This window comes from Etheostoma spectabile, chromosome 9 (genome assembly GCF_008692095.1).
Source record: "Etheostoma spectabile isolate EspeVRDwgs_2016 chromosome 9, UIUC_Espe_1.0, whole genome shotgun sequence".
Lineage (NCBI taxonomy): Eukaryota > Metazoa > Chordata > Actinopteri > Perciformes > Percidae > Etheostoma > Etheostoma spectabile.
Window position 1 is genome coordinate 8629404 of NC_045741.1, and position 11030 is coordinate 8640433.

General features: G+C 39.7%; 2 long non-coding RNA genes across 2 annotated transcripts in view; one reads left to right on the forward strand and one right to left on the reverse strand.

Moving 5' to 3' along the window:
- Nucleotides 1–1048: 1048 nt before the first annotated feature.
- The window catches only part of LOC116695522 (uncharacterized), an 18229-nt gene continuing 8247 nt past the window's right edge, over nt 1049–11030 (reverse strand). The window contains exon 3 of the long non-coding RNA XR_004333485.1: nt 1049–1060. This is a non-coding gene — a long non-coding RNA (uncharacterized LOC116695522). The remainder of the gene's footprint in view (nt 1061–11030) is intronic.
- LOC116695523 (uncharacterized) overlaps nt 8917–11030 on the forward strand; it is a 6123-nt gene continuing 4009 nt past the window's right edge. The window contains exon 1 of the long non-coding RNA XR_004333486.1: nt 8917–8996. This is a non-coding gene — a long non-coding RNA (uncharacterized LOC116695523). The remainder of the gene's footprint in view (nt 8997–11030) is intronic.

Sequence of the window (11030 nt, forward strand, 5' to 3'; positions counted from 1 at the left end):
TAGTGAACAATTCAATATATTACATTTTTCAATGAACAATATATGTACTAACAAGAATGTTAAAATGTTTGCTGCCAGTTTCACTGCAAAATACAACCTGCTCTTCAAGTCACGGCCAGGTTTTTATTGATAGTCACAACAGAAAACGATCGAAAGCTACCTCCATCCAACAGACACACCTTCAAACAACCCTACTGCCAGTGGCACTAGGTGTCACTGGAACAGTGGGGTTCCTTTCATTTGAGTAGTAGTCTCGCTTTGACCAGACCATCAACACGCTAAGGAGCGGAGGAGGGTCTGGCCAGTCCACATAGCATTCCGGGATGGGAGAAAAACGTGCTCTGCTTTATGCATCCGACAGGAATTTCCTGCGGCACTGGAGCAATCCCGGAAGTGGAACGTCAAGGATATAGACTATTTGAGTAAACTATTTATTTTTGAAGTAATATGTCCAGTAAAACTATTGCAAACTATAGTAAATGATGAGAACACAGACACCATTTTCATACACTAAGTGATATTCAGTGATAAGCGTAAATGTAAAGATGACTAACACCAGGGTTTACTCATGATGGTGATCAGGCATGATTTTAGCTTAAAGCTTTGGTGCGTAACTTTTTGAGATTAATAAACGGCCATTACATTCAAGCCGTTGCCCAATCAGTCTTAATCAGCTTTGTAGCAACTATCAGTTCCACACAACTCTCTATTTATTTCTCAGTATGGCTACGTTCAGAAGAATTTGTTGTCTTTCCCACGCAGAAATTCAAGTGAAGATGAATACCTTTTCTGATGAGTACATCCTGTTTTTTTAATCCTCCGTGTTCTCCTTGGCTACTAGCACCTGTGTGGAGGAGGGGTGGGGGCATGTGCACGATCACAGAAGGCTGTATCACGTGAATGTGCCAACGGTGTTGTTATTGTTATTTTTAGTAATGTTGCCATTACCAAAAAAATCCTCATTGGGAAGACAAACTACGCACTATAGCTTAAAAGGTCATCATATTAAATTACACACACACACACACACACAATATGTTACCCATTAACTTTACATTTGCTACAAGTTCTTCTTAATTTCCCAGTTATTACTCATCACATGTTTATACAACAGCAGATGGATATTCAAGTGTATGTTCTTATCACCTTAAGTAAGTAAGTTATGATCTAAAACCTGCTGTATTTACACAACCATAGTAACAACTGACTGCAGTACAAAACCTTGGCTTTGTCTACGTCTAGTGGGAATTTTAAGCACATTTTTATATCTGTATTTTTCTGTTGCATGTCTCGATTGATTTTTAAGTATGTATTTTTCCGCTGCAAGTCAACTGTTTTGTTCAAATGTGTATTACTGTAATTTTTGTGGAGGATACTTAATGGGGTGTTAACTTTAATTGATTACTGTGTTTTTTGGCGGCCTTGCATACTAACATGTTTTATCAAAATGTATACAGTAATGTAGTGATGTGGAAACTACTTCTGTACGTAGATATTTATTAAATGATGTCCCCCTATTTATATCATTTCTGTAACTGTACACTATAGATAATGATATGTTGGATAAAAAGAACTTTGTATTTGGTTGGTATTGTTTTTAGTTTGAATCAAGTTTCAAGTCTGTTAATATCATGTGCAGACAAGCAGCCACTGGCAAAGAAAATCTAGTCCCTTTAACAATGTTCGTCAAATATGTATCAAAGAAAACCATGCGAGAAAAACAAAACAAAATGAGAATCTAAGAAATAGTGCAGAAGTGAAATATATAACGTATACAATATAAAATAATATCAAATGTGTACAAATGTGTGAATGATTGTAAATTAATAAACTGAACAGGAATGTAGTAAAATGTGTATTGAGAAGTGACACTAAATATGTATATCTAAGGGGACAGGTCATATGATCCAAAGCACCAACTTTTTTCTCATCTTAACTATTTTGGTGCCTATAAACTTAACTGTATAAGCATATCGTAAGATATCATAAAAATTGTTGTGCATAGGTTTTCGTACAATACTGTACAAACCCTAACATTAGAATGCTTTGGCAAGTGTGTGTTCTTCATTAGCTGATTTTGATTAGGGGCGCTTTCACACCTAAAGTTGGGTGAAGTTGCAACATTGTTGCATTTTTCATTCGGTTCGGTTCGCTTTCACACTGCCCTTTGTCAAGCGCACCAAACACTGGAAACACACATCACGCGCTCAAAATGCTTGTTGTTTGTTTATTGGACAGAATATCCAAAACACGTAGAAACTTGTCTTTTCTTTTTTCTAACAGCTTATGGATCTGAAAGTTATCATCCCTTAAATTGTATATACAGCATGTGTGTAAATTGTGTGCAAGATTGAAACTCCAAACTAGTAAATGCACTGTTTTTTGGTCCACTTCCTGTATTTGGGTCAGATTGCATTCTCATCTAAAGCTGACCGAACTCTAGTTCACTTGCAAGTGAACAGAGACCCTTGTTATCAAGCGGACGAGAATTCTTTTGTTTGATCCGCACCAGAGTTCAGATGAGCTTTCACACCAGCCCCAAATGAACCGGACTATCCGACCAAACACTCCAGAGTTAGTTTTAGACGGACCAAACAAGGAAGGTATGAAAACATCCTAAATTAAAGAAAACATCAGGGAAAGTCATTGTTTACTGTGAGGTGTCCAAAGTGAAGTACCAATATATGTCATGGTTTTGGTATGTTTCATTTGGTAGTCTGGTCTTCTGTCTTGTCTTGTTTTACTTCCGGTCTGTCAGTTTTTGTGATTGCCTAATGTGTTTCACCTGTTCCCTAACCCTAGTGTCACCTGTCCCTTGTTTGCTTGTTACCGTGTGTATTTTAGTCTCTGTGCTGTCTTTGTTTGTTGTGGAATCACTGTGTCTGTGTGTCAGTTTTCAGGCGTGTTCTGTTGCAGCTTTTTGTCCGTGGGTTTGGTCACCTCATTTTCTGTGTGATCTGGGTTTCTGCCTGCTTACCTGTTTTGGATTAGTTTTGTTTGTAAGTGTTTGCCTGCCTATCTCTGGTCATTTCATCATTACCTTTGCGTCTTTGCATTTGAGTCCAACTACTCTCTGAGCCGTCACAACATATGTTGATCAAAAGTAATTTCAGGCTTGTAGACATTTTATGTGGCTTCTGATTGTTCTGATTCGTGAGCTGCAAGGTCATACTTTTGAACAGATAAGAAATTGCCTTCATTCTATTTTAAAAATAAATCTTTAAGTTCAAGCCTTACTTCTCATGATTACAAGATGAGTTTCGTATCTTTCTGTGATGAGTAGCAACATTTCTTTTCTTGATCGGGACGTGACTGTCCCTTCATAATCACACAGCAATCATCTATAATCAACAGACACGAGGCGGCCTCTGCAATCTCCGGCAGTGATGCGGTGTGTAATTTCGGCAGATTATAAATGATTACCACAGCACAGTTACTGCTTAATGATCACCACATTTGGGCACAAGCAAGGAAGCTTTTCATAAAGGAAATGAAACGCCATATGCTGTAGACGGTGATAACGGCCGCTGGGACACAATCCGCGGTCTCCGGGGGATGCAACAGCGGGAAAATAAAACCCCACATGCCGGCGACAACAACGGGACGGATCGCCACACGCGGGATGCTGTTCAACAACGGTTGGTTGTGGTCGGGAAAAGAACAACAAAGAAAGGAACTACCAACTGCGGGACGCAATCCACAGTCTCCAGGGTAAAAGTCGGCTTTTGGGCTTTTTAATACAACTCGCTACAGTAATCGGGCAGTTATCAGGAAAGATGCTTCCCATTAAAATACATTAGTTTAAAATTTGTGCTCACCACCATGAACAAAACAAGAAAATCGTGTCCTTGTACACTGATTAACAGATTAAATAACGTCGCCATTTCACGAACTGCCATGAGACTGGGCAGTAATTCCACCCAACTCTCTCTGTATTTCTCAGTATGGCTACGTTCAGATGATTGTGTTGTCTGGTATCTTTCCCGCAGGAATTCGAATGAAGATAATTACCTCTTCTGAATATTCCATCATGTTTTTTAACCCTCTGTGTCACAATCACTGACGGCTGTATGATGTGGATACGCTGACAGTTTTGTTGTCAATGCTTAGAATTCCTCACTGGGGAGACAAACTACGCACTATAGCTTTAAGTATAAATTAACTTCAATTGAAAAGGGTCAACTCTCATGGGATGTGAACACAGCCTTGATTTCCTTATTCCTCAAAAAGGATTAGGATCCTACAGAGTGCTCTGGGTATCGACCTCTGATTCTGCTAAACTCTGATTTAAAAATCTTTGCAAAGGTCCTTGCCTGTTGTTTAGAGTCCCATATGTCAAAATTAGTGAACTCTGACCAAACAGTATTCATAAAAATGAGACTGGCAGCAGATAATGTTAGACGCCTTCTCCACATCGTTGATGCTGCAGAAGACAGTAAGACGCCAATGCCACTTCTTTCTCTTGATGCAATAAAAGACTTTTGACAGACTTGAGTGGTCATTTTTTTGGTCAGTCTTAGAAGTGATGGGCTTTGGTAACACTTTCATAGGTATGATTAAAGTTCTGTATTCTGACCCTTTGGCCCGAGTCTTTACCGGGCGCTCCTCGTCCTCCTTAATTCCTGTTTCTAGATCTCCACGCCAAGGTTGCCCCTTGAGTCCTGCATTATCTGTCCTGACCCTAAAGCCTCTGGCTCAAGCCATTAGCCAATGGATTATGGTGTTACCGATATGCATATTTTCAATACGCAGCATCACTTTTCACTATTTGCAGATGATGTTATTGTGTTTCTTAGAGAATCCCTCTCAGTCTCTTCCTCACCTTCTATCCTTGTGCAAGGAGTATGGAAGCTTATCAGGCTTTAAAATTAACTGGTCAAAATCTGCTAACATCCCCATTGTTAAACAGTTTAAATATTTAGGCATGGAGTTTTCCCTTGCTTACATCAGATTATCAAGCAAAACCATTCTGCTGCCCTGAACGTTTTGAAAGATATGGAAAAATATATGCTTCTCCCCATGTTTATTCAAGCCTGTATCTCTGGTCAAAAAGAATGTTTTACCGAGGATTAATTTCGTGAGCTCAATGCTACTTCTCTCCCTTCCTTCTGATTATTGGCATAAATAACAATCTGCAGTATCCATATTTATCTGGAAAGATAAGCAACCGCAACTTAAGTTGTGTACAGAGGAAGAAGGAGGATGGTGGCCTTTCAGTTCCAAACTTTAAACACATACCATATTTTTGGTCCTTTGTGTTAAGACACATCTGTTAGAAAGTGCTATGACAGAGCCTTGGTCACTCCATGACATTCTTTTTGCCAATGTCTCTAATAAACAGTGCCAGATACACTTCAGCCCCATTATCTCTCATCTTATCAAAACTTGGAGACTGGTTGAAACACATTGTTGTGTGGCGTGTAACTGGCATTCACTTTCCCCATTGTTCAACAACACAGCAACACGTTGGAAGCCACCTCATGATCTGTCTACTCAAACATGGACCCTTTCCTTTCTGGACGTTGTGTACATGGAGCTATCTACGGCCCATACAAATGGAGCACCACAGGGGACATTGGACTCTTGAAGTCTCTGTCAATGTCTTTTGTTTGTTTTTATTAGTGTGCGTTTGTGTGTCTATTTTTGTCTGACTTGTTGGTGGGCCGCGAGCTCTGTTCCTGCTGTTGTTTTTGTTAGGTCTCCCCCCTCTTTCCTCTCTGTGTATCTTTACATTTTTTTCTTTGGTCCTGCAACGCGTTCCTATGTCCCAGTATATTGTTTAATTGTGTTGAATATAAATACAAAATAACTAATCACAAAAAAGCTTCAAGTATAAATTTGAGGTACTTTTTTTACTTGAATCTTTTCTTTTCATGACACTTTCTACGTCTACTCGACTACATTCACACTTACAAATATTTAATATTAGTTTTATATTACTTTTTTTATGCAGGACTTTTACTTTTTTTTTTAACAGTGTGATAGTAGTACTTCTACAACAATAACATTGACGGGGGGGGTTGAGATCTCCACTTCGTGGCCAGGTTTAATTATCCCCTTGTAAATTAAGTCTATGGTTCTAAATGTTGTGCACTCAGGCCTGTGTGTAGTGATTACTAACAAACGGAGTGTAAATTGTAATTTCCCCACTGGGGTTAAATAAACAGTATAAATTAAAATAAATTACTAAAATTGCTGTCAAGAGCATGCCAAAACCTGTAGGTGGCAGTGTAATGAGAAGCTCAAGCTCGCTTTAGCCAATCAGAATTCCGAAAATAGCAACAGTTCTGTCTTCTCTTCCTCCGTTTGTCTCAGTTTACATGCAAACGAAGATTTCCAAAATCTCCACTCCAGCAGGAGTTTTTAGGAAGACTCACTTCTAGAGACGACTTCTCCATTTGTGTGTAAACAAAGGGCACAAATGAAGGGAAATGTCTCAGTTTTTCAAAATTAACCATGTACGTGTAAGCAGGGCCTAAGACTTGTTCACTCTGAGTGTGTACTTGTTTCGATTTACCTCCATTTTTACTGCAACAGTATTCACACTCACAGCCTAACTCGAGGCTGTCTATTTAAGGGCAACACATTTGGGACCATGACGCACTGTACAGTAAATAACATTGCTTATATCTAATCTTCTGCAAATCTAACTTTCACCGACAGGGAGAGGGCCAACGCGCGTAAATATTTACGGTCAATTAATCCCGTCTGCCTGCTTTGCCTTAGTAAGATGCACAAACAGAATAAAAAAATGACTGGATGCTTATTTAGCGGCACAGTTTGTAAAAGTGCTTGGGTCAATAATTAACCAACTCTCTCACTTCAGGTGGATTAGTACACCGAGAGTTTTTCCATGCAGGCCCAAAACACCCTGAGTTTAGTGATGAATGTATCCCTTGTGAAGAAGATTGCAGTGACATTATTTGACATTTTTAGCAAAACTCTGATAAAGAGTCACACACACACACACACACACACACACACACACACACACACACACACACACACACACACACACACACACACACACACACACACACACACACACACACACACACACACACATAAAAAGGCATGCATACAGTAAATACATGCTCATGTCTTCATAGGCACACATTTTCATTTCTGTCTGGAATACGGCTGTATATCCGCCCCAGTGTGTTTGGATTCTGTATCTAAAACAGGACTATATAAGAAAGTGATGAATCCACTGGGGCCGGGGGTGCTTGTGTGAATTCTTATCTGTCACCTAAAATAAATTGCCAGTGTAGGAGTAGTAAGGAGAATGGTGTAAAGGGGCCAGCAGCTAGAATTTATGCAAAAGCATTCACATTTTGGACTGAATCTACAAATGGAGCCACCTTTAAGTCCAATATCCACTCCCTTTTAGCTACGGTTTGATCTCCCAGCAACACAATAAGGGAAGCATCTGTCTCTTTAACAGCAAAATAAAATGCTCCACTTTCTTAAACTAGTTCCTAACTTTGCCAGCTGTAGGCCAGGTGGCATACAGTTGGTTTATCCAAGTTTTCTTTCTGAAAACAGCAGCCTGCTGGTTGATAAGCTGACTGAACTGTGGCTGAACCAAAACGGCAACAATGCAATCTGTAAAACCAAAACAATGAGCTTAAAGATGCTAAAATGAAGGGAACTCCCGAGTTGGGTGATCATTCTTGTGGCTACAAATGACTTCACTCGCATTACATGTAATCATTTGATTAATTGTTGATATAAAAAAATATTATAGTGCAGTTTTTTTAGGTAAAAAACAAATCAAGGTAGACTGTATATTGATTAGAGCCAGGATAGGAAAACTAGCCTTCACTAATGCTCTGTGCACCCAACCAGGTAGAAACAATACTTCTTGTTTTGAACTGAATGTATAAGGTCATTGTATTAGTATTAAGACCAACACATGTTTACTCCCAGCATGTCAAAAAGCAACTCTGTCAGGTACCTTGACATTGGTTACTGATGCTAAATACAGTACGTACCTCATTTAGTGTCTAGCCCTGTGGCGTCATGTTAAGACAGGCTTGACCAAAAACCGGACAGTTAGGAAAGATCCTGAGTGGGGTTACAAAATATACGTTTAAGTGACTACTCGTGCTCATTACCGTTACTCGTTCTGAATACTATATCATCTGATAGCACCGCCGTTGAGCTGCTGCTATGCCCGGGCGATTTTTGTGTCAGTAGCCGACGCTGAGAGCCACTTGCCAAACATCAGTATTTTACCAATTTGGAGTGACAATGGGTTGAAAGGACATGTAATTATTGGGAAGAGGTTGTTTGGTCAAATACGTTAACACAAGTTTTCCATTTAAGTATTTTGAACCAAAGATTGTTAGGGCCCTTTCCTGGTGCGGACAGACTTGCACTGTAAGAACCCACTAATGTAACTTTGTTTGGAATTTGCACCTTTAAAGTCAAACCATAGGGCGGCAAGATAGCTCAGTTGGTAGAGCGGCCGTCCATATGTAGAGCTTTACTCCTTGAGGCAGCGGGCCCGGATTTGACTCCGACCTGCGTCCCTTTGCTGTGTGTCATTCCCCCTGTCTCTCCAATTTCATATCTTCAGCTGTCCTGTCAAAAAAAGAAGTGGAAAATACCCAAACAAATATCTTATATAAATAAAGTGGAACCATAGCTGATGCATAGCTCTAACTTTGAGTTAATAAAGAATGATGCAGTCTGTGCAGCAATGGACAACTTTTCAGTGGAAGGTTGTGAATCTCAGTGACATGACAGAGAAAGTTTAAATGTATAACTGCCTTCCTTTACTTAAGTTAAATCACTTCTGTGCGCAGTAAAGCCTGTCTGCTTCTCATGCATTCAGACAGCACACACAGCCTCATCAGTCATTTTCCTGCGCATAAAAAGAATGATTGTCGAACATATATGGAAATATGGAACTGTTGTGCTGCTGTCTTGGCCATGACTCCCTTGTAAAAGAGATTCTGAATCTCAATGGGATTATTCCTGGTAAAATAAAGGTTTATATTGTTTAGAGCGGGGTGCCAAAACTGGGCTTCAACTTGTTTTGATACTAAACTTCAGTAGTTGAACGACATTGAAAGAAAATGAAGTGATCACATTTTTAGCCAATTTTGTAGCCATTTTCAGAAAACCGATTGTGGAAAAGGGCTCACATGCTTTTTATTTAAAATTAAATTGCTTAGTAAGTAATTCAATTATTTATTTTTGTCTCCACTCTTATTGACAACATAACTTGTACATCGCACATCACATCTGACAAACATTTTTAGTTGAAGTTTAAATTTATCTAAATGAGCGAGGGATGTACAGTTCAATCTGTATTTAAGTAAGCCAAAGTTTAAAAAAAGGGACAGATGTGAGGACACATACTGCATATGGAAGCCGTGACTTCATACGTATGTGTGACCAAAATTGGTGTTAAAACCAGACCGTCAAGAGGGGAGTTTGTGAAAGAGGAAGTCATCTGAAACACAGGAAAGAAGTAAAGAAGTAATGATGTAGTTTAAGTTTCAATTACCCAGCACCTTTATGTACAGAGCGATTGACCACACAGGAAATTACATTTCACATCTTAAAAGGGAAACACCACTGCAGCATTCCATGTAGGGCTTATGTTATGAAAGACTTGTGTTTGTGTGCTTTTCTTCGCCTGCAGCTGTAGTCTGTGCAGGCTCAGGCTCTCAGGCCTGATTGCCGCATCATTCAGCGCTAACCTGCTTATCGCTGGATGTTCTCTCCTGCCTTCCCAATGCCAAGCAGCTGTGAGGCCCGCTAATTAAAAGCTGACAGCAGGATCTGGTGCTCTAATGTGATCATGCATGCATGGGAGCACGTACACACTGACACATGGACACACAAAGACACTCTCTCTACCACTCTACTGTACACTCAGTACATATAAGTGAGTAAGTCCCTGTGGCTGCATGTCCGGATCTCTGGTTTATTGTCTTGAGAAGTTTTGACAATAAACACTGCAGGGCTAACGGGATTTGTCTCGTTGTGGTGTCTGTTTTCTTATTGTATTCATGTGTGTGCTTGTGCAAACGTGTTAGAGGCTTAAATGCTAGTTTTGTGACATTTGTTCAAGTTCACGTGATAGTCTGTGGTGATAATATTTACACGAAGCATAAGCAACAGGTGTGCGTGTGGTTGTAGTTTTTCAATCCTGAGCTATTTCAAGTGATTAGGTTCTTTGGTTCCTAATTCCGTTGGCACTGGGTGTGTTTACACACGCACCAATATTCCACTATTATTACAACAATGACAATATTCCAAATTTTCGGTTAGATTTTCCGCATAAGGCCTTTTCCCGAATAAGACATGGGATATTTCAGTATTATTCGGGATACAGAGGCATTCTTTGGACACGTATATAGTGCTTTTGGAATATACGTCTCAAAAGCCCAGCTTATGGACTCTTGCTTGTTTACGGCTTATGGTCAGTGTCACTCCCTGATGTGAGTCGAGCACAGATTTGAGTCACGCATGCTCAGATTTAAACGGTTTACAGCAGAAAAAGTCATACTGAAATTTGTGTAATCCATGAAAATATTAACTTTTCTCTTTACAAACAATAACAGAAGATGGAAATCATTTCAGAAATGTTTTAGCTATCGATGATAGTTTGACTGCTAACTCAAAAAGCCATTCAACTGACAGCCTTTGTTGTGTTTGTTTGCTAACTTGTAGCCAGCAGTAAATGAACTTGGTTGAGTAGGTCCATTTTTACTGTACTGACATTACAGAAGTCTCCTGTTAGCATCTTGTAGGCTACTTGTTGCAAAGTGACGCATGCACAGCTCACATCTTCACTCGTCACAAAGTGACGCCAGGGTGACTCAAATCTGCCCTCAATTTACATCGGGGAGTGACAGCTCTGTGCGTTGCTATATTCTTCTACAGCTAATTGTGAACATTATCAAAGACTTGGATATCAACAGGTTTTTGGATATGCACAAACATTGCTACACCAATCTTTTTAAAGAAGCTGGTTGAAGGAATGGAAGAGGGACTCTGTGTTCGCACGGTCC